This window comes from Macrotis lagotis, chromosome 1 (assembly GCF_037893015.1).
Source record: "Macrotis lagotis isolate mMagLag1 chromosome 1, bilby.v1.9.chrom.fasta, whole genome shotgun sequence".
Lineage (NCBI taxonomy): Eukaryota > Metazoa > Chordata > Mammalia > Peramelemorphia > Peramelidae > Macrotis > Macrotis lagotis.
In genome coordinates this window covers 892,829,269-892,852,969 of record NC_133658.1, presented here as the reverse complement: position 1 = coordinate 892,852,969, position 23,701 = coordinate 892,829,269, and the positions used below count along the sequence as shown (strand labels likewise).

The 23,701-nt window shown below is 38.0% G+C and overlaps 1 pseudogene; it reads left to right on the top strand.

Moving 5' to 3' along the window:
* Positions 1 to 20,907: 20,907 nt before the first annotated feature.
* LOC141508444 (alpha-globin transcription factor CP2-like) lies at positions 20,908 to 21,874 on the top strand (annotated as a pseudogene).
* Positions 21,875 to 23,701: the final 1,827 nt, after the last annotated feature.

The following is a 23,701-nucleotide window of genomic DNA, read 5'->3' as shown; positions in this document are numbered from 1 at the left end:
TCTTTTGAGAATAGGAAAATTATGCTTCTGATTGTATTGGAAGAAATGTTGGTGTGTGTAATTACTATATCTGTGAAGTAAATATCCTTATAAATATACCTCTGTATTCTGAGTTTAAGGGGTTAAAAAGAATTGTGTGCTAGCCTTTGATCCTCTAAAATGAGGGTAGGGTACATAGCCAGTGGAAGTTCAAGATAAATCCCTCAAATCCCTCAGAGCATTTGAAAATTCTCTAAATGTTCTCAAAATGTAATAAACCTGAACCCTAGAATGGTGCCAAAGTCAACCACAGGGATCGCCTGCTGTCGACTGGGTCAGACAACCCCTGGCACATAGCTCTTGGATGGGGCTGGGCAGGACTCTCTGTCTGGTTGGACCAGATAGGTTCTTTGGTCATTGACCTCTTCTTAGTGTGCAGCATCTCTGCTGGGTGGGTTGATTCATTGTCATTCCTTTTCCTATCTTCAGACACGATCTAGACAGAGGGGTGCAAAGGAATAATAATACTCAGTGCTCTTTTACTAGAATATTATATCAGCTAGGACAATGATTCAAGTTAAGTCCTTAATTTAAGATTAGCAAAAGCTTCTTCCATTTTGACTCCCTCAAAACTTTTGTGAGATTGGTTGCCACCAACTAGGAGGAGATAGGACAAAGTTTGTCTTTCCTTTTGATAAATTCATCCTGGTTCAGATGTCCCTTCCCTTCATAAGACAGTCCATGTTATTAACAATCATTTTTTCTTACCATACTACCTAGGGAATCTTCTGTAACTGCGTGACTATGGACAAAGGAGCAGAGTTCACTGTCTTGTTGATCTCTTCCATATGTTTTTAAAGTTCTATTTTCAGAGTGGCAAATCTATAGCTGAAGGCTTTTCCTTAATGTCCCTATAGCTCTGCTTATTTTTTTAGCATTTGCAGACCTCCATTATTTGCTGAAATCTCATCTTGCCCTCCAAGCCCCTCATACATATAATTTTTTCAGTCAGATTTAAAGAACTTTGGTCCGTGGTTGTCAGAATGAGCTTTCAATCAGGGAAGCATGATTTTGGGCTTTTTTTTTCCTGTTAGGATCAAACCAACTGAAATTCATTGTAGGGCATATGTATACTACGAGGAACAGTTGTTGTTACTGTTGTATATTTAGCAAATGTATATTTTCTCAGAAACATTTCATATTTTGAATAATACGCATAATAAATATGCAAAAGTATTTAGGTAGCGAAAAGCCCATGTCCCCTGAGCTTAACTTTGTTTTTATGTTTCCAACTTTCAACCTCTGCCACCCCATTTGGAAGACTGAATATAATAAGTTTTCAAAGTGAGAAACTGATGGACCTTGGATCCCATAGCATTTGCTAGTTTTGGGGGAGAAAGATTTTCTTGTTATTAAGTTGTTTTTCAGTTGTCCATCTCTTCTTGATGCTGTTTGAGGTTTTCTTGGAAGAGATGCTCTGGAAAGTGTCATTTCCTTCTCCAGCTCATTTTACAGATGAGGAAACTGAGGCAAATAGGGTGAGGTGACTTGTCCAGGATCACGCAGCTACTAAGAGACTGAGATCAGATTTGAAATCAAGTCTTTCTGATCCCAGGCACTCTATGAACCATGGTGCCACCTAGCTGCCACTGGAGGAAGGGCACTAAAAGACAAAAAAAGAAAAGCCTAGGAAATGCCCAACCTAAGCCAAAAAGAGTTCTCTCAGAATGACCCAAGCAATTTAGTTCAAAGATAGTCTTAAACGTATAGGCACCATAGCCAGGAGTATTTTTGCTCTGCGATCTAAAAGTCTTGGCCTCTGGGGCAAAGAGTCTGCTATTGGAGCTGAATATTCATTCTGTCTGGTCAGTATTTTTTGAAAAGAACAGACTGTTCTTCCAGGAAAAAATCCAGGAAGTTTTTCTCTGCTCTCCTCCCCTTCCTCCAAGACTTTACTTTTCTCTGAATTACAGTTCCTGCTTCTTAAAAATAATTGTGCATTTTTTCATACCTTTAAATTAAAAGACTGTGGCAAAGTTAACTTTTTTTTCATGAGGAACATATAGAAAAAGAGTTCAACTGAACTCAAAAGCTGAAAGCAGAGAGAGATTCCATCCCCATGTGTCCTTTGGAGCCAGGCCTGCCATAGGGCAGGAGGGACTGGTCATCTAGTGAGTATAATTTATTTATTCATTGATCCCAGTTCAGCAGATTTTGAGTTCAGATGAACATTGTCCAGCAGACTGGCATCCAATGAAGATCATACAATGAAGGGTGACGATGCACCTGCCATAGACCAGTGGGGAACTGTTATTTCTGTTGTTCATCTTTTGTTTTCTAGAAAAGAACCAATGACATCATGAGGATGAAGTCTTGATTTACATATGAATTAAATTTGAGTGAGGCAAAGCCGCACAAGTCCTGTGGAAATAGTCAAAATGTTATAGACCAAGGCTTCATTTATTGTGTTGCTGATTATTTAGAGCCAAGGAAGTTCAAATAGAAATGGGTACCACTTATCTTCACAAAAGGATGGTAACATGTTGTTTCAGTTTTAAAATATAATGTTTTCTGTTTTATTATATTTTTATTTATTTTGTTATGTATTTCCCAATTATATTTTAGTCTGGGTAGCAATTAGGTTGATCCAGTGGATAGATATCCCAGGTCTGGAGTTAGAAGGCTATTGAGTTCAAATCCAGTTTCAGCCACTTACTAGTTATGTGACCTTGGACGTGTCATTTCCCCTTTTTTATCTCAGTTTCTTCATCTGTAGGATGATCTAGAGAAAGAAACGGTAAACCACTCCAGTATCTTCACCAAAAACAAAAAAACCAAAACCCCAAACCCAAATGGGGCCCAAAGTCTGGGAGAAGACTGAGAAACAACATAATGATTAGCCACATTCTGGGTATTTGATATCTCTTATCTAAACTTAAGAAAGTGATGAAAAAAATGTTAATGCAGATTAAATTAAAACTGTGTCTTGCCTTTTCAGTGTCACTTGTTAAACATTTATCAGCATATTCCTGCATGATGGCTATATCATCAGAAGATATGGCTAGAAGACATCAGGAGTGGTAGAGCTATGTTATCTCTTACTGGGTAATGCTTCCTGGGCAAACATGTTTCCTTTGGGTGGCTTGAACATGTAAGTTCCCTACATGTATCCATTCTTTGCAATGAAGATATGTATATTTATGGGATACTGTGCCCCATGTTCATGAGAGAAATGTTTTGTGGCTACTTTTCTTAATATTCTATTTCATTAAATTCCTTTTCTTTGAACTAATTGTGTCCTTTGACTGACTCTTAAAGGTAAACATGTAGGTGGGGGCTCTTGAGTTATGGTTTTGAGAAGATAAAATGTAATAGTTTTGTCTGGAGATCCCACTGAAAGAAATGATTATTAATAACTAATATCTTAGGGATATTCAGAGCTCTCCCTTTCTTCCAGAATCCTTATTTAAAAAGGTCAGTTCTTGAAAGACATTATTGATAATGAGATTGAATTGACTTTCCTCATCTTGGTCAGACCCCATCGAATCTTATGAGGAATTTAATCTAAGATAGGGAAGCTAATTATGTTTTACTCAAGCTTGAGTGGAGACAGATCCTTTATTTAGATTGCCCCAAGGCTGCTGATGGTCTGAGGATAAAGATATTTTTGACATGATGTAACTTCCAGCCCCTCAGTGAACACTCACTCTTTCGACCAGTATATAAGCTCTAAGCCTGCTGCCATGATTGACTTTGGTCTAAGAGAGATGGCCAAAGCTTTTTATTAATAAAGTGATCAAATTGTCCAGAAATTATATCTCACAAATCTTTTTAATCACACCACATTTAGAGCTGGGGTTGTCCTATGCATTCTGCGGCGTGAATACTTGAAAGCTAGAAGCATAATATGCAATAGAATCTTCCATTTGGAACAGTATTCAAATCACATTCACCTTTAAGGAAAATAATGATGATTATGTTGTAGAAAGATCTTCAAAGAAGCTTATATTTCTTTAGAACTCTAAGATTTCCAGTGTGCTTTCTGTCAACATTTTATGAGATATAGTATGAGTAAGTGAAGAAGCATTTATAAAGAGCTTACTATATATATATATATACACACACACACACATACATACATGTACACACACATATATCAGGAGACTGTGCTAAGCACATTACAAATATCTCCTTTGATCCTCACAACCCTAGGAAGTGTATGTTATTGTTATTCCCATTTAATAGATGAGGAAACAATCAAATGGAAGTTAAGTGACTTGCCCAAGGTCATACAACTAGTAAATATCTGGGACTGGATTTGAACTCTGGTCTTCCTGACATCAGACCCAGCACCCTACTCATTTTTCCCCCCATATGTCTCTGAGCATTAGCATCTTAATTTTATAGATAAGATTAAGGTTATTCGGATAGGAAGAGGTAAACTGAGATGTTGAAGCCAGGACTTCTAACTCTTTCACCACAACATCCTGCTCTAAAGGACATATAAAAGGCAGCATCTGTCAAGCAAGAAAAACCACTATTTCCTCTTGGTCCCTGGAGAACTATTCCTCTGGAGACTATTGAGCAGCTGCTTCTGCAGCTGCTGAGTCCTCAGTCACCTTAATTAGAATGATCAATGTATTTGTCTTCCTTTGTATCATTAGAGTCTGGAGTGACATAGGTAGGGGAATTACCAGGTTTGATTTACTTTGGACATGTGAGGTTGAGTTTATCAATAATTCCTAATTTTACTTTCCTTTTCTAGTTTAAATCAATTAAATCAATTTTTCCACTGAGGAGTAGTATGGCAATTGATAGAAAAGAGATGTCCTGGGTTCAGGTTCTTCCTCTGAAACATATATCCCCTTTTCTCTGCTTCAGCTATCTCTGCAGAAGAGTTGCTGATGTGCTTTTAATTTAACAACCAGTAAACATTTATTAAATACCATATGCTAGGTACTTAGGAAACAAATACAAAAATGAAAAATCCTTATTCTCTTTTAAATTATTTATTTTATTTTACATGTAAAAGCAATGTTCCATATTTGTTTTTAAAATTATGAGTTCTAAATTTTCTCCCTTCCTTTCCAACCCTCCCCCTTTAATTGAGAAGGCAAACAACTTGGTATAGGTTATGCATGTGTAATCAAGAAAAATATATTTCCATATTAGTCATCTTGTGAAAAAAACTCAAGAAAAATGAAAGAAGTTTAAAAAATATGCTTTTATCTATATTAAGACTCCATTAGTTTTTTCCTCTGGGAGTAGATAGCATTTTCTATCATGCCTTTTATAGTTGTCTTGGATTGTTGTATTGTTGAGAATAGCTGCATCGTACATCATTTTACAATATTGCTGTTACTGTGTACAAAATTCTACTGGTTCTACTCATTCCACTGCCACTTTGTAGCAGTCTTTTAAGATTTTTCTGAGATCATCTTGCTCATCATTTCTTTTAGCATAATAACATTCCATCAAAATCATATATCATAATTTGTTCATTCATTCCCCTATTAATGGGTATTCCTGAAATTTCCAATTCTTTGCCACTAGAAAAGAGTAGCTATAAATATTAACAAACAGTATTCTCAAGGAGCTCATATTGGTAGAGGGCATATCCTCAAATAGAAAGAGTCCGCTATACCAAAGAAATCACACAATCACAACTACATCAAAAAACAAGAAGAAAATTCCTTTCACATTACCAAGTGATATCAAATAATAGTAAAATAGCCTGATCTTTTGAGAAAGAAATGCAGAGGGACTTGGTGCTTCTGCAATAATCTGAGTCGATTGAACCAGGCCTTAAAACCTTGGCAGTAGCTAGGGGGCACTATACCGCAAGACTTTTTTTTTTTTTTCTTGATGGAATCAAGAGCCTTGATAGTCAGGGTCAGAGATTGATAACTTATGTTATGCTTCTGTAACAAGCTGTTTGATGCTATACTTAATTTGATCTAGCTCTTCCTTGAAATGCCCTATTTGCCAGGTAAGATAACTGAGGTCCAGGTCATAGAGCTAGTCAATGATAGAGATAAGATTTAAATACAACTCTCTTGGCCTCCAGTTTTCCATCCAGCATCATGACCTTGTCTATTCATTAAAACATGTTCTCTGAAGCAACACTGCACTTTGCTAGAGGGAGTTAGTCTGTATGCTTGAATATTTTATATGATGATGATGATGATGTGTGTCCTTCATTCTCAAAAGAACATAACATCAGAAAAGTGATGCCATACAAGCACATGGACCTCACTTTTTCTTCCAGAGTCATCTAGGTCCAGTGGGATCCAGTGGCCTGATATAGATCTGGATGACTGGAGATGGTCCTGGATGTGAGACAATAAGAATTAAGTGACTTAGTCAAGGTCACTCAACTAGTAAGTGTCATAGTCCAAAGCAGAATTTGAAAATTTGAACTTGAGTTCTCCTGACTCCAGGGTCAGTGCTTTCTATTTACTGTGTCACTTAGCTGTTTTATAACTGCATTTCTCTAAGAAATATTCTTGAATTCAAATAGAACTTGCCCTTGTCCAAAGTAGAAAAGTATTCTAGGATAGTATATTAAAATATTAAACTAGAAGAAGTCTCCCTGGAGAAAGAGAAAATGACATTTCTTTCTGTGCAATGAGTTTTATTTCCTCCTCTTTTTCTGTCTCTCTGAGGATTATGACTCAGATGGCATGGGTGAGGTTGCCCTGAGGAAGTTGGTAGTGTGAATGCTGCCAGAATCAGAAAAGTGAAGTGATAGTCAAGGTTGTCCAGAAATGGAAACAGATCTTTTCTCCCTCACCCCTCATCAAGAAATAAAGAAAAACAAAATCTTGGCAACAAATGTATATAGAGTCAACATTATATATACACATATATATATAATATGCATTCATGTATATATTAGATACACATACATATATGTAGATAGATATATATATATATAGTTGTTTGTCTTTATAATTACATTATTGTATAAATTGTTCTTTTTCTTCAGCTCACTTTAGTCAGCCTTGGTTTAATCTGTCTTATTTGAGTTTTTCTGAAACCAACCCCTTCATCATTTCTTTTTCTTTCTTTCTTTCTTTCTTTCTTTCTTTCTTTCTTTCTTTCTTTCTTTCTTTCTTTCTTTCTTTCTTTCTTTCTTTCTTTCTTTCTTTCTTTCTTTCTTTCCTTCCTTCCTTCCTTCCTTCCTTCCTTCCTCCCTCCCTCCCTCCCTCCCTCCTTCCTTCCCTTTCTCTCTTTCATTGTTCTTTTAAACCAATTTTAGTCATTTATATTTTAATTATTTTCCCCTAATTACATGTAAAAATAAATTTTATCATTATTGTTTTTTTTAATTTTGAGTTCCAAATTCTATCCTGCCTATTCTTACCTCCCTATTCCTTGAGATGGAGAGCAATACAATCACCCTTCATCATTTCTTATGGATCTTCCAGGGAGAATTGGCACTTCCACTGTGAGGACTTGCTGAGGCCTTATCAGGGTTGCTCATTCACCTATGGTATCTTTCTTTCATTCATCTCTCACCTGTGACTCCAAGAAGCTGTAGCATGCACAACAATCACACCCTGGTAAAAACCATCTTGGCAGATGAACTAAACCAGGTTGAGGGGCACCATCAGGTCTTAAAACCATTGGTAAGGGGCAGCTAGGTGGCACAGTGGATAGAGCACCAGCCCTGGAGTCAGGAGTACCTGGGTTCAAATCCGGTCTCAGATACTTAATAATTACCTAGCTGTGTGGCCTTGGGCAAACCACTTAACCCCGTTTGCCCTGCAAAAAAACCTTAAAAAAAGCCATTGGTAAGTTAGGGGATGTCTGCTCCACACGTGAAAATTTCCCCTGTTGGAATGGGTGGATGAGAACAATTCCAACAGTCATGAAGGCCACTGAAGTAGATGCTGTCTAAAGCTTGGTCAGACATTGAAGACACTAACTAGTCAGAAAATGAAGACATTGAAAGCCAGGTCATCACCAGTTGCCTTGACTTGCCCCTGGACTTTGCTGACTCTGGAAGAGAGAATGAAGTAACTCTGCCTCACTTAAATTCAACTCACTGGAAAGTGAAGATATCACCCCATGATGTCTTTCTCCCTTTTCAAAAAAAGAAGGATGAGTAGCAGCACATTATTATTCCATAATATTTATATGCCATTCCCCAGTTGATGGGCACCCTCTCAGTTTTCAATTTCTTTACTATTATAAAAAAGAGCTGCTATAAATATTTTCATACTATATTCTTTAGAATATAGACATAATATTGTTATTACTGGACTGCAGGGTAGGCACAATTTAATACTTCTTTTATTTACCTGTCTAAGGAAAACCAGTGAGAAATTCTTCGATTTATCAGCTATTTTTTTTGTGTTTACTGATTTTGTTTGTGAATTTAAAAAGCATTTAATTAGCATTTTTTTTTTTTAGTTTTTGCAAGGCAAACGGGATTAAGTGGCTTGCCCAAGGCCACACAGCTAGGTAATTATTAAGTATCTGAGACCAGATTTGAACCCAGGTACTCCTGATTCCAGGGCTGGTGCTCTAACCACTGCTTCACCTAACTTCCCCTATTTAGCATTTTCTATAACCAAAACACTATGCTAAATGCTGGAGATTTGAATTTAAAAAATCATGACAGCTCTTGCCCTCAAGCATGTTGTATTCTAATGGGGGACACAACTTCCATAGTACAGTGAAGATCAAGGAGAGGAACATTGGTCTAGAAAATTACAGATTTAGTGAATGGGATTATAAGGGAGTAGTCTAACAAATCTCAGAAATTTCATTTCTCCCAATGGAAATTTTGTCACCCAAGAATCTAACATTGAGTTCCCAAGGGGAAACCAGTGCTTATAAGGGGTCTAAAAAGGATATTATCCTTAGTACTCTTTGTCTTTTTTTTCTCAACTATTATACCACTGTTACCAATGTAGTAACGTAAGACTGACGAACAAATTATATTTGGACATGTCCAGGGACATGAGGTGAGGCAGAGCTGAGCCTCATCTCTTATTACACAGGTGTATGCACTCAACCCTTCACAATCAGAGGTGGGGCTCAGTTCTGCCTCACCTGTCATTCCCTCATTTTATAGTCCCTAGTTTCACCTGTTATATGGTTACAGACTTTCTCACCTAGTGACCAACCAACTTATGTTAAGATTCTCTTAGCTTACCTAAGCCATCCTTTAGACAAAAGACACAATTTATGGTTGGGATGATGCCTGAAGCCTTTCCAATACAGTTTGGCCTGTCAGAGTTTATGCTTCATCATCATCATGGTCTTCAACAACTTGAATTACATATTCCACGGTCAACACGGGTAACAATTCCCTGGCCCAGAGTCATGCTAGGACGAGGCATAAGAGTAGGATGTTTATGGAGGATCAACATTCTAAGTTAAAAATCATGCAAGAGAAGTATGGAAAAGTTGGGGAATTCAAATTACTCACTTTTAAAACTAAATTACAGCTCTGAAAACACCCCAAACTCTTAGAATTTGTCTGGTTTGTGGTTTTGGCCATTCTACCTCTATTTCTCTTTCATCTTCCTAAGCCAATTTTAGGCTTAAATTGCTCTTTCTGGATTATCAAATCAGATGATATTTTCCTGGTCCTCATCTTCCTTGATTTTTCTATAGTATCAGATAATGTTGGTCAAACATTTTTGAAATCCTTTGTCTTTTTTTTCCCCCATCACACTCAACTCCTCTGACAAGTTTTTCTTTTCTTTTTCCTCCTTCCATAGAATTATAGGGTTAGTTTCCACATATAAATGCCTTCTATGCTGTGTGTGTGTGTGTGTGTGTGTGTGTGTGTCTAAACTGATTAGACTACATGACCTATAAAGTTTCTACCTCTGAGATTCTAGGATTCCATGACCCACCTCACAGATGGAAGTTGTCTCTGATGGAATTTCTCAGAAGCCTCAGTGGTGGACGCAGGCTTTTGGCATCCTAGTGCCTTTTCCTATAAACCTTACAAACTTAAGAACCTACAAAGAATAATATTCCCTAAAGTCTCAGGTTGATGAAAAAGAATGATCTTCCAGGTAAGAAGGGGCAACTGAATGGTGCTTTGGATAGAGGGATGAACTCCAACCCTATGAGAAAGGCCAAGTAGGGATTATTATCTCCATATGCATCATGACTTTGAGGTTCAGAGAATGGAAGGGAGGGTTACTAAGAGCCCAGACTTTAATCAGATCCTCCTATTCCTGATTTAGAACTTTGTCTAACACCCTGGAGATAAGAATTTATATTAGGGCTGGAAAAGGGATGTGGAGACAGACTCTCACTTGAGAGAGGTGGGGATTAATTGTTAGCAGAGTCAAGTCATTTGATTTCTCATCCACTCAATCAAACTTCCCACCATGTGACTCAATTTTTATGTAACTACTGCTAGCTCACCAGTTGTGAAACTGATACTATCTCAGCTTAGACTCATTCACTGACAGATCCAACCTTAAATGAATAGGACATAATACAATGAGACTATTATTCTCCCTGGTCCCAGACTTTATTCCTTTTTTAATGTAGCCCAAACTTGCATTAATTCTCTTTGCACATTGTTGACTCCTTGAACTTGTAATGATCTAGAAAACCCAAATAATTTTCAAAAGATCTATTAACTATCCATAATTTCTTTATATTCAATCAAGAAATCAACCAATAAACATTTATTAAATGTCACTTTGCTAAGGACTGAGGATACAAAGAGAGATAAAAGACAGTTATTGCCTCCAAGGAGTTTGGTCTAAGGGGAGAAGCAACATATTAATAAATATAGAGGAAGAAAACTATACACAGTACAAATAGAAAGTAATTAATAGAGGGAAGGGATTAGAATTTAGAAGGTTTGGGAAAGGCAAAATGGCCATGACAGAAAGATGAAGTGTCTTATTCTTGGGATAGCTGAGAGGCCAGTGTCACCCAATCAGTGGAAAGAGTAAAGTATAAGAAAGCTGGCTGGAAGGAACTAGGTTATAAAGAGTATAGCATAAGAAGATGGGTTGGGGGGAGGTCATGTTTGAATACAAATAGAGCATTTTGTATTAGGTCTTGAAGGCAATTGGGAGTCACTGAAGTTTATTGAATAGCTGGGTGACAGGACCAGACCCTGAATTTTGGCAATATCACTTAGTGGATGAATGGAGGATAAGTAGAGATTTGAGACAGACACATCCATCAGTAAGCTATGACAATAGTCCTGGTATGAGGAGATTAAAAGTCTATACTAGAGTGTTTGTCATGTCAAAATAGGAAAGGCGTATTGAAAAGATGTTTTAAAAGTGAAATCAACAGTTCTTGGCAAAAAACTTGATATGGGGTGGGGTAAGAGATACTGAGGCGTCCAGGAATAACTCCTAGGTTATGAGCCTAAGGGACTGAGAAGATGGTGCTGCCCTCTATAGTAATAGGTGGGAAGGTAGGCGAAGGAGAGGGTTTAAGGGAAAGATAATGAGCCCCAATTTTGGACATAGTGAGTTTAAGATGTCTATTGCAAATCCAGTTGGAGAGGTCCAGGACTTGTGAATTTGGAGGTCAACAGAGAAGTTGGAGCAGGAAAGGTAAATTAAATCCATCAGAGTTGATGAGATCACCAAGTGAGATATCATAGAGGGAGGCGAGAAGCAACCTGGGCAGAATTCTGGTTACAGAGCATGATCTGGAGAGGATACAGCAAAAGAGACAGAGAAACATAGTCTGATAGGTAGAAAGAAGAATCAGGAGAGAATGGTATCTTTAAACCTAGAGAGGAAAGTATCAAGTAGAATGAAAATTGAGAATAGCTCATTGGATTTGGCAGCTGAGAGATCATTGATAATTTTGGAAAGCATGATTTTGGGGGAACAATAAGGTCTGAAGTCAGAATGTAAAGGGTTAAGGAGAGAAAGAGAGAGAGAGAGAGAGAGAGAGAGAGAGAGAGAGAGAGAGAGAGAGAGAGAGAGAGAGAAGAAAGTAGCAGCACTTTTAGAAAGCTTTTTTGAGGAGATTAGTTACAATGGGCAGAAGAGATATAGAAAGGTAGTGGAGATGGAAGGATCAAGTGAGGGTTTTTGAGAATGGGGGAGACAGATCATGTTTGTAAGCAGTAGAGAATGAGCCAATAGGTAGGGAGAGATCGAAATAAGTGATAGGGTGGGGATGACATAGGGACTAATCTGCTGGAGGAGACAAGGATTACTTTAAGAGAGATGGGGATTAATTTTAGTAAGAAAGCCACCTTGTCATGTAAGGCAGGAGTGAAGGTTAATGGCATTTGAGTTGGGAGATGAAAAGGAAAGGAAAAGAGAGAACCCAAGTTGAATGATCTCAATTCTTTTCTTGCAAAGTATGAGGCAAAGTTTTCAATTGAGAGGGTGAGGAAGGGGAGAAACATGGGATATCTGAGGAAGGATGAAAAAGTTTGGAAGAGACTTCACAAAAATGTTTGTGAAGAGTGGGTTAGTGAGTTGATAAGGCAGGCATGGAAGGACCTAGTTGAGGTGGTATAATATAAATTTATAGTAGAGTCAGTTGGAATGGTTTCAGATTTTTTTTTTCACTTTCATTCAGCAACATGCCTGTAAGAGAGAAAGTGATAAAGGATGGGAGTGATTCATAGTAGGACATAATCAGTGAAATGATAATGGAGTGAAGGATTCAAAAGAAGAAAGCAGACTGGTTCATCAAAGGTTCAGGATGGGGAAAAGACGAAAGAGTGTTTAGTTCCAGGGAGATTTCCTGGAAGATAATTGAGGGGTCAAGAGACCAGAGGTCACAGTGTAAATGAAAAATAGAATTTTTGTAGGGGAAGGAAGAAGTAGAAGTAAAAAGTCAATAATTATTATCAGATAAAAGAATTTCAGAATTTTCAAATATGGAGGCTGTACATTTATGGGTAATTGCAAGATCGAGGCTATGTTATCTTTATGTGTGACTGAGGTAGAGTGAAGCAGAAGGTCATGGGAAGTGAGTAGGTTGAGGAACTGAGTGGTTAGTCAATATATATATATATGCTGAAATCCCCTAGTACGGGGGTAGGTGTTGAGTTTTGCACTGAACTCAATGAGGAAGAAAGGGAGTTAGGGGGAAGGGGAGGGGTGTCTGTAGACAATAGTTCCTAAGATTTTGATCCATATGAGTATTTGAATCTAGGAACATATGAATAACGTGAACTTTAAAGGAGAGGTTACAGAGAGATGGACGTTGGTAGAGAGCAGTTTTCTAATTTCCCCATCTAACCAGTGTGCTGAGAAGAATGTACCCATGAGTGTCGAGTCTGGAGGAGGGAACCCAGGCTGACATCAATATGATGCATAAGCTGGTTCGTTTATTGATCACAGGATACATACTTTTATACTCTACATTTACGTAACCAATTACATAAGTGTTTTAGCAAGCATTTTTTTCACATGCATACCTTGTGTATGTCTTAGGTGATTGTTTTGAGAACCAAACAGTGTTCTGCTAAACAGAGAGAAGATTGTTTTGAGAACCATACAGTGATTTGATAAACAAAGTGAAGAAGGTAATTATCTCAGAATGCGCTATCTATCTGAGCCTGGGAATATACCTCCTGGCTCAGACATGCAGCTACTCCCTTGTCTAAGCTCTGAAGTACATCTTGCTGGTTAAAGCACATAACTATTCCTGTGTTAACCCTTCATAGCTCTTAGCCTGAAATACATATGACACAACACATGAGTATGGAAGGAACCTTGCACCCATCTTGTGCTCATGAAGGTCATTTTTAAATTTAAAGAATAAGATTTGCCATTTTTTTCCTATTAAATTTTATGTAATTAGTGCAGCACCTCCTTATGACCCTTCCTTGAAGATGCTCAGTTAGTATTCCAGTCAAGCTTAAGGAAGTTTAAAATGGGACTATTTCCAGGAATAAAAGATGAAGGGTCCCTTCCCTATCCCACATTCTCACCTCAATTCAGAACAGATATCCTCTCAGAATAGATCTTATTGATCACGATGATGTAGGGCAAAACCTTGTATCAAAATTTAATGAATGTTTTCCCCAATGAATCAAAGCTTATTTTCTCTCCTTTCCATATCACTTTTGTCCCCTTAGAAACCTTGAGAAAAAGAAAATGAAAACTTTATTTATTTATTTTTTAAATTTATTTTTATTAAATATATTATTTAAGTTTTACAGCTTCCCCCCCATCTTGCTTCCCTCCCCCACCCCCCACAGAAAGCACTCTGTCAGTCTTTACTTTGTTTCCATGTTGTACCTTGATCCAAATGGGATGTAATGAGAGAGAAATCATATCCTTAAAGAAGAGACAAGAAGTCTAAGAGGTAACAAGATCAGACAATAAGATATCTGTTTTTTTCTAAATTGAAGGGAATAGTCCTTGAACTTTGTTCAAACTCCACAGCTCCTTATCCGGATACAGATGGCTCTCTCCTTTGCAGACAGCCCAAAATTGTTCCTGATTGTTGCACTGATAGAATGAGCAAGTCCTTCAAGGTTGAATATCACTCCCATGTTGCTGTTAGGGTGTACAGTGTTTTTCTGGTTCTGCTCATCTCACTCAGCATCAGCTCATGCAAATCCCTCCAGGCTTCCCTGAAATCCCGTTCCTCCTGGTTTCTAATAGAACAATAGTATTCCATGCCATACATATACCATAGTTTGCTAAGCCATTCCCCAATTGAAGGACATTTACTTGATTTCCAATTCTTTGCCACCACAAACAGGGCTGCTATGAATATTTTTGTACAAGTAATGTTTTTACCCTTTTTCATCATCTCTTCAGGGTATAGACCCAGTAGTGGTATTGCTAGGTCAAAGGGTGTGCACAGAAAATGAAAACTCTTGCAGCGGCTATCCATAGTCAAGTCAAAAACATTTTCCAATTGGCTATGTCTAAAAACATGTGTCATTCTGCACTCAGAATCTATCACTTTTTTTGAAAAGTAGATATATTTTTGATTTTTTTTAAAAAATTAAATTAAATTTTTTCCAATTGATATTTTATTTTTCTAATTATATGTTTTGAAAGTTTTTCAACATTCATCCACATGCATATGCATATTTTTAAGTTACACAAGTTTCTTCCACGCTCCCTTCTCACCCCCCTCCCCTCAGCAGCAAACAGCCTGGTGAACATTGTATATATACATTTGTGTTTATCATATGTATAGATTAGTTATTTTCTGCATGAAGAATTAGAATTAAGAGAAAAGAAAGAAAATCATGAGCTAGGAAAGAAAAAAATAAGAGAAATTTTAAAAAAATGAATGTAATGTTCATTCAGATTCTGTGGGGATTTTTGTTTTGTTTTTCTTCCCCTGAATATGGATAGCATTGTCTAAAGCAGGTCTCCTAGGGTTGTCCTGGTTCTCTGAACTGCAGAAAGGAGCTGCATCCATCAAGGTTAATCAGCTCACAGTGTTGTTGTTAATATGTACCTTGTTCTCTTGGTTCTGCTCCCTTCACTCAGCATCAGTTCCTGTAATTTGTTCATGCTTCTCTAGAGTCTAACCATTCATGCTTTCTTATAGAACAATAGTACTCTATTGCATTCATATACTATAACTTGCTTAGCCATTCACCAAATTGATGGACATCCCCTCAATTTCCAGTTTTTTGCCACTATAAAAGGGTTGATATTAATATTTTTGGAACAAGTGGGACTTTTCCCAATTTTTAGGATTTCTTCTAGATATAGGTATAGTATTGGTATTGATGGGTCAAAGAGGTCAAAGGATATGATCAGTTTTACTGCTCTTTGGGTATAGTTCCATATTGTTCTCCAGAATGATTGGATCAGATCACAACTCCACCAACAATGTATTAATGTCTCAATCCTCCCACAACCTCTCCAATCATGATTGTTTTCCCTTTATGTTATCTTTAACAATCTAATACATGTGAGATGGAACCTCATAATTGTTTTAATTTGCATTTCTCTAATTAGTAATGGTTTGAAGCATTTTTTCATATGATTATATATAGCTTTAATTTCCTCATTTTAAAACTTGTAACCATCTTGTGCTTCCTTATGTCTGTATATATCCTCTGACCATTTATCGACTGGGGAATGACTTGTAACCTTATAAATTTGATGTAATTTTCTATGTACTTTAGAAATGAAGCTTTATCAGAACCCCTGACTATGAAAATTGTTTCCCAGCTTTCTGTTTTCTTTCTAATTTTGGCAGCATTGATTTTATTAGTGCAAAACCTTTTTAATTTAATATAGTCAAAATCATCCATTTCACAATTTATAAAGTACTCTATTTCTTGCTTGGTCATAAATTTCTCCCCTTTCCATTGATCTGACAGAGAATTTCTTGATCTGTTAATTGGTCTATGGTATCACCCTTTATGTCTAAATCCTGTATCCATTTTGACTTTATTTTCATATAGAGTGTGAGCTATGGGTCTATGCCTAGTTTTTGCTTATATTTCTGATTCTAAACTCACTGGAAAAAGCACTGTCTTGGGACAGATGATCTGGGTTTGAATCCTACCTCTGTCACTTTCTATAATAACAATAGCTAGCATATATCTAGGACTTTACCTGCATGATAACTTTGATCCTTATAATCCTAATTATAATTATAATATAATATAATCCTAATTATAATATAATCCTTGATTAGAATGCTATTAATTTTCCCATTTTATGAGATGAGAAAACAGGCTAAGAAAGTTTAAATGACTTGCTGAGTGTCACAAAGCTAGTAAGTGATGCAGAATTCAAACTTACATCTGTCCTGACTGCAGGTCCAGTGTCCTATCTATTGTACTGTGTGACCTTGGGCACATCCCTTAACCTTTTTAGGCCTCAGTTTCCTCCTCTGTAAAGTAAGGAGCTAGACTGGATGGTCTCTGAGGGTCCTTTAACTCTAGGTCTATAGAGTCTATGATCCAAGTCATTATATTGCCTCATTGGCAAGTTTAGAGCAAATAAATGTCATCTAATGGACAATTTTACCCTAGTGGTAGCAAAACTAGCTTCTTACCTTCCTTACTCTAACAAGCAGTACTAACTAAAAACATACATCTTAAAGAAGTTCATCAAAGTTTGTGAGTGGTGGTCTCAAAATAATTATGGTGCAAAATTAGAATGTTTTTCAATAGTTATTATTACATCTTGAAAAGCTTTGAGGATGATCTGTTCCTTGGGCTTCTCTTTGGAACCTCATCTCCTGGGATGAGGTTAACTGTGGATCTGATTTGGTCTGGAATTTCTCACATTCTTATAATCCAATGTGGCTTTCCATTGCTCTTGAGAACTTCTTTGAGTATGAAGACAGATAAAAACCACTCAAAAGGGAGAGTGATTCATAAAGACACCCAAAATACAAACTGTCTTTCCATAGTCACTGATCTAGTCACAGACCAAAACTGTAATACAAGTTCATGAAATCACTCTGTGTTCTATGAATCACACATGAGGCAGGTAGTTATGTCCCCAACTATGGATCCACTTTCTTTTCCTGAAAACTACATCCACCAGAATTCTGTATGAGCTGACATCAGGGTATGACATTACATAGGAGGTTGCACGGGAGGCTAAAGTGAGAAATATGTGGTTCAAGGAGAAAAAGAAGATAAGAAAAGAATCAGAAGGGAATGAAATGGCTACAGAGCCAGGGGATTTTGTGGTTTCTAGAAATTCATTATTTTCTCTTCCCCTATTGTGATGCTAGGTTTTGGACTCTGATGCAGCTGAATACTGGCAGCTCTGGTAGACTTTGCCCCTGTAGTGATGTGTATTGCTAAGGAGAATCAGAGATTCATGGACCAAAGGGGATGTTTGAGCTGGGATGAAAAATGCCAGAGACAGAGAAATTGGGGAGAAGATAGAAATGAAGAGTTGGTGTTGACATCCTATTGACTCAGTTGCTGTGCAGAGGGAAATAAAGTTTTCTAAAAGGCTCCCTAATTCCCATATTCATCATCATGAGCACCTTTAGTCTTTAGTTAGCATTACCATTCTGAGACCTTTGTTCCCCATCACTATTACTTCCCATGAGAAGATAGTTTGTTTTGGGAAGTAAAGTGTTTTCTAACTAATCCAATCTTTTCTGTTTTTCTATCATATATAAATTGTCCTTTTTCATCACTAGATATGAAGTCATATGATGAATACAACTGGCTGATCTGAGGGGAGGAGATTCAGAGAGAGAGAGAGAGAGAGAGAGAGAGAGAGAGAGAGAGAGAGAGAGAGAGAGAGAGAGGCTCAGAGCATTAATTTTAGTAGATGGGAAAGCCACATATGAGTTTGAGAACTAGATTATAGTTATACAAGTGTGTGGAGTTGATCCTGACCTCAGGAGACCTTGGAAATGATGAGTGTTTCCCAATTTCTGAGGAGGTATAAGCAGAGCTGAAAGACTGGTAACCTTTGAAATACTTCTGTAAGTTTAATCAAAACAGGAAGAAAATGTTGATGAGTCCACAAACCAGCTGCCAGTCTCCAGATTGACAACTGTTGTCAATTCTGGGCACTCTTTTGCCCAGTCACTAAGATTGAACAAAGGGGACTTCTCTCAGAAGGGAAATTTCATGACTCTCTCTAAGGTCTAGACTTCCTACCCCAGAATCAGAATCGAGGCTGCTAGGCTGGAAGATGTTACTTTCAAACAGCTGAATAGCCATAGTGAGTTGTAGTGAAATATGAACTGTCTCTGGATTCAGAGAAAGGAATTCAAATCTTGCCTCTCAGACATGTGTGACCTTGGGGAAATCATTTCACCTCTGGGCGACAGTTTTCTCACCTATGCAATGGAGGGATTGGATTCTAAAGCCGGTTATGAATGTAGGATTCCACCAATCAGGGGGAAATGCTGATGAATCCACTCTTAGTTGCAAGTCTCTGAACCAGTCTAGATGAGCAAAATTTGTGAAAATCTCCACCGAGAACCCACCTGTGAGAAGGTTCTTTTTTCCAGACAACCAGGTGGGCAGATTTAAGAGACAAAGGAAATATTTAAATATGATTTCAAACATAAGACAGAGCAGGGAGACCATTTAGCCTCTGACGTTCCAGTCCATTCTACAGTTATGATCCAAGGAGGATAGATTTCAATACTCTCTTTTGTCATTCAATCTGTGATTCTATTGTAACCCATACCCATGACATGTCCTCTTATTTTTCTGCATGATTCTTTTCCTTGCGGTCTTGGGATGATAGTTATTTGGGGGAGAAGGGAGAGAGAAAAAGACTAGTGAAACAGTTTCTGATGATCCTGGTATATGTAAGGGGCTGACTGACTTCCAACCAACAAGAGCTTTGGGGAGCAGCCTTGTGAGAGACAGAAACATTAATGAAAGGACAAAGGAGTTCAAAACTGGTATTCTGGCAGCTAACTCTTTCTCATTTTGTTGCCCTTGAGATACAGACATCCTCTTCACCCTGCTGGGATGGTGATGATATCTGTGGGAGAACAGTAGCAGCCATTGGATTGTGACTTTGGGGCTTCCATCTGGCAAAGTGGGACAGCTGGGTCTCTGGCTTTAGCATCCCTTTCTGATATGGTTACTAGCATCTTTTGGGTGAATATTTCAGCTGCAAGAGACCAAGTATGGTAGAGGAGATTTTGAACCTGGAGCAGGAAGAGGCAGGATCCTACAATCATAGAATATGCCAATTGTCAATTTTGTAAATCTAGTTGGACTAATAAGCTGAGAATGGAAGATGGATTTCCAATGCTCTTTCCTCATCTCTCCCCTGTTACATTTTTTTCTCTTGTTATAATCTGTGGGAATACTGGAATTCTATAATATGGTATATATGCCACACCATACCATACCACACTATACCAATCTTATACCACTCCTCTCCACCCCCACCATCATCCCACATCTGGTCTTTCACTCCTTTCTGTGAGCAAAAGATGTGGGTGGTTTGGGTATTTCCTCCACAACTCAGAAGATCTAAGTGGGCAAGTGGAAAAAAGATTTATAAGATGTCGAAATGTGGCATAGTTCCATGGGGGTACTTGATTTATTTCCTTTCATGATTTCCTTTCATTCAAAAACCATGTGATCACAGTGTAAGGGTGGACCTCCTTGATTTATTCAATCCCTTCCCAATTAATATAAATGATAAGATGTGAAGTCAGTCTCATTCATTGTCCTTGGACTAAATATGAAAAGTCATTCTGGAATGATATTGCATAAGGTTCATATTCTAATAGACTGAGGCAACAGTCTTCCCAGGAATTGTGGCAACTTGGGGGCACAGTGGATAGAGGGTCAGAGTCATGAGCTTGATTCTTCTCTCAGACACTCACTAGCTATGAGTCATTTGTCTTCTTCCTGACTTCATTTCCTCATCTGTGAAATGGGAATAATAATAGTAACTACCTCCCAGGATGACTAAGGATCAAATGAAATAACACATATATGATGCCTTGCAGTTCTTAAATAGAAGGGGTGAGAGTCTTGTGGGAAAGATAGGGGTCAGGGTGGGTAGAGAACCAGAAGATTAGTGGGTAGAGTTTTCCTGAGGGTGGGACTGGAGACAAGGCTGCAGCTTGGGGTGGGATGGTGTGGATTGTGTGTGTTTGTTCTGAAGGAGCCTCCAGGGGCCAGACAAGAGACCCTGGAGTCCAGGGAAGGGTAGCCCAGGGCAGAAGGTTGGGAGGGGGCAGTGTAGGTTGGTCAAACTTTCCTCTAGCCTCTACTCTGTAGAATAGAATAGCCTTAGGCCACCCTGGTAGGTGCTCTGAAACCCATGCCTTGTCTGCAGGGGTCCTTTGGAAGGAGGTAGGATGGCTTGGGCCTATTCTGGATTGACCAGCAACTGGCCAAGGAGACCTACAGCATGAGTGATGTCCTTGCATTGCCTGTTTTTAAGCAATAAGACTTAATGAAATACTCAAATAATCTCTATGAAGAATAGTCTTAGGCAATTCGAATATTGGACAACAAGAAACTTGGGAACTTCTAGAAATCAATGGCTAGTTAGTGAATTGTATATGTCAGTGGTCTCCCATGAGAGATGACTGTAGTACACTGAGGATCAATGGTTTGAGAGCTGGAGATGGAACAGGTCAGTGAATAGAATCCTTGATAGAGATATTCCAAAGTCTGTAGGTTTACTGAACCCTAGGGTAAATCCAGAAGCACTGAATAATATAGAGTTCCTCTGCAAGAGGATATCTAGGTTTATTCAGGTCCATTATATCCAGAATAGAAAACATGGTAGATAAAAGGATGTGCCATTCCAAATTCAGTTGGACATCTTCAAGGAGAATGAGGATGGAGAAAACAGTGAATATTTGCCTTCAGTCAACTGTCAGATAAAAATTTTCAAGCCCAAAGGATCAGAGAGAAAGCAAAAAAGAGCGGGGGTGGGGGAATGAAGTCAACCTCTCATGAAAAGGAAAGATACCAACCTTCCTATGAGACAACATAGGAAGTGCTCTCCATGACCTGAGATCATGCATTTGTCAATAATTCCCCATCCCCTGGCTTTCAAAGGTTCCATAACAGTTTTTCAGTAGTAGGAGGGAATGGTTCACCAAACCACCAGCCAGAACCACTTCCTCCAATTGTTGGTAACCTTCTGTCAACGACTAAGCCTCAGGAAGTTCAACCATGCCTACTTCCCAACTGATTTTCTACTTTCTCACAGCTTTTCACTAACTTCTCAGGTACAAATTTGTCAAAGTTAACCAGGTATGACACGATTCAATTTTGTGGCCCTGCTAATGGAATCTAACTCTCAAATGATGAGACAGTCGAGGGAGCAACAGCGACAGAGTGGAGACTCAAATGGTGTTTTCCCTGTGTACCATGCCATCTCTGGAAGAGCTGAGAGCTGTTGAGTTGATGTCGAAAATGGCTCAGTTTTTCACTGTTTCCCCTTGTTGGAGCAGTCATATCTACAAACAAGAGCCAACAGGAATCCAACAGCTCTCAGTTCTTCCAGTGATGAGATGATTCAGGACTTTTGGAAGAAGCTTGTTTTGTGCTATATGCAATGAAAGCTGACATAAAGCTGACATCCATAGCTATCATATCATATTGAAATAAAAGGGAAACAGCTCATGTTGGGTAGTTGCTGCTTCCTTCACCCTTTAGATCATTCTTTCTTTCTTTCTTTCTTTCTTTCTTTCTTTCTTTCTTTCTCTCTTTGTTTCTTTCTTTCTTCTCTTTCTTTCTTTCTCTCTTTGTTTCTTTCTCTTTCTTTCTCTCTTTCTCTCTCTTTTCTCTCTCTCTTTCTTTCTTTCTCTCTTTCTCTCTTTCTTTCTTTTGTTCTTTCTTTGTTTCTCTCTCTGTTTCTCTCTCTCTTTCTCTCTCTTTTTCTCTCTTTCTTTCTTTCTTTCTTTCTTTCTTTCTTTCTTTCTTCCTTCCTTCCTTCCTTCCTTCTTTCTTTCTTTCTTTCTTTCTTTCTTTCTTTCTTTCTTTCTTTCTTTCTTTCTTTCTTTCACTTCAGATCCTCCTGACTCTAGGGCCAGTATTCTATCCACTGCACCACCTGGTTGCTCCTGGACTCTCCTTTCTTACAAAGGGATATGGATGAAGTTGGGGGTCTGCAGGAGCTTAGAAAATGGGAGGTGGGGTGGTATTACTTACACTCCCAGCCCTCTGATGCTTGTCTCAGCCCGCAACAGATTCTTATCTGGTATGCAGTTCTACAGCTATCTCTTAGTTACAATGTCTAGACTGTGTTGTTGTGGAAAATTGATAGAAACTTGTCACACCACTTAGGTTTTATGTAGGATATGATGATGATGGGAATTGTGTAAGGTTTAATCGAAAGACATTAAATTTTATGATTATATGGAGTCATGTGATTTTTTTCTAATATGCAGATTAAAATGAACCCACTAACCAATTCCTCCATGACATACCTGCAGTAAAAAACAAAAAGACATACCCCATCTCTGCTTTCACTGTAGTGTATCTGTTCCTGGAAAGCACAATAGTGGAGGAAAACATTTTTTCCCCATGTGCTGTAAACCTTGCCATTACTCTATCGACACACCTGGTGATCCTGCATTGCTGTAGTGAAATGTGAGCTTACATGAAGGACTGAGGAAACCACTGTCAAAAATGACCTACCAGTCTCTTTTTTGGGGATCAGGGTAGTATTTATACAATAAAGTTTTCAGACTCTACTTCCCATAGTTAATTTTTTCCAGTGAAATGTTCAGACTTTTCTTTTAACCTATTAGACTTGTTTCTCTTTTTGCCCTATATCCTCATTCCTAGTGTAAAAGGCACTTTTTAATGTTGTTTTTGACTGGATGGGGTTTTTTTTGGTTATTTTTCAAGGCAATGGGGTAAGTGACTTGCCCAAGGCCACACAGCTAGGTAATTATTAAGTGTCTGAGTCCAGATTTAAACTGAGGTCCTCCTGACTCCAGGGCCAGTGCTCTATCCACTGCACCATTTAGCTGCCCCAACAGGATACTTTAAAAAAATTTTTTTTTAAATTTTTTTCCCAATTACACATATAGTTGTCAACATTTGTTTTCTTGTAAGATTTTGAAATCCACATTTTTCTTCTTCTTTCCCTTCCCTCCCCACTCTCTAAGACCTCTAGTAATCTGATATAGGTTATATATGTACAATATGTTAGACATATTAGTCATGTTGTGAAAGAAGAATCAGATCAAAAGTGAAAAAACCATGAGAAAGAAAAACAAAATAAAATTTTAAAAATGAAAATAGCATGCTGTGGACTGCCCTCAGATTCATAGTTCTTTCTCTAGATGTGGATGGCATTTTCCATTGCAAGTCTTTTGGAGTTGTTTTTGATCA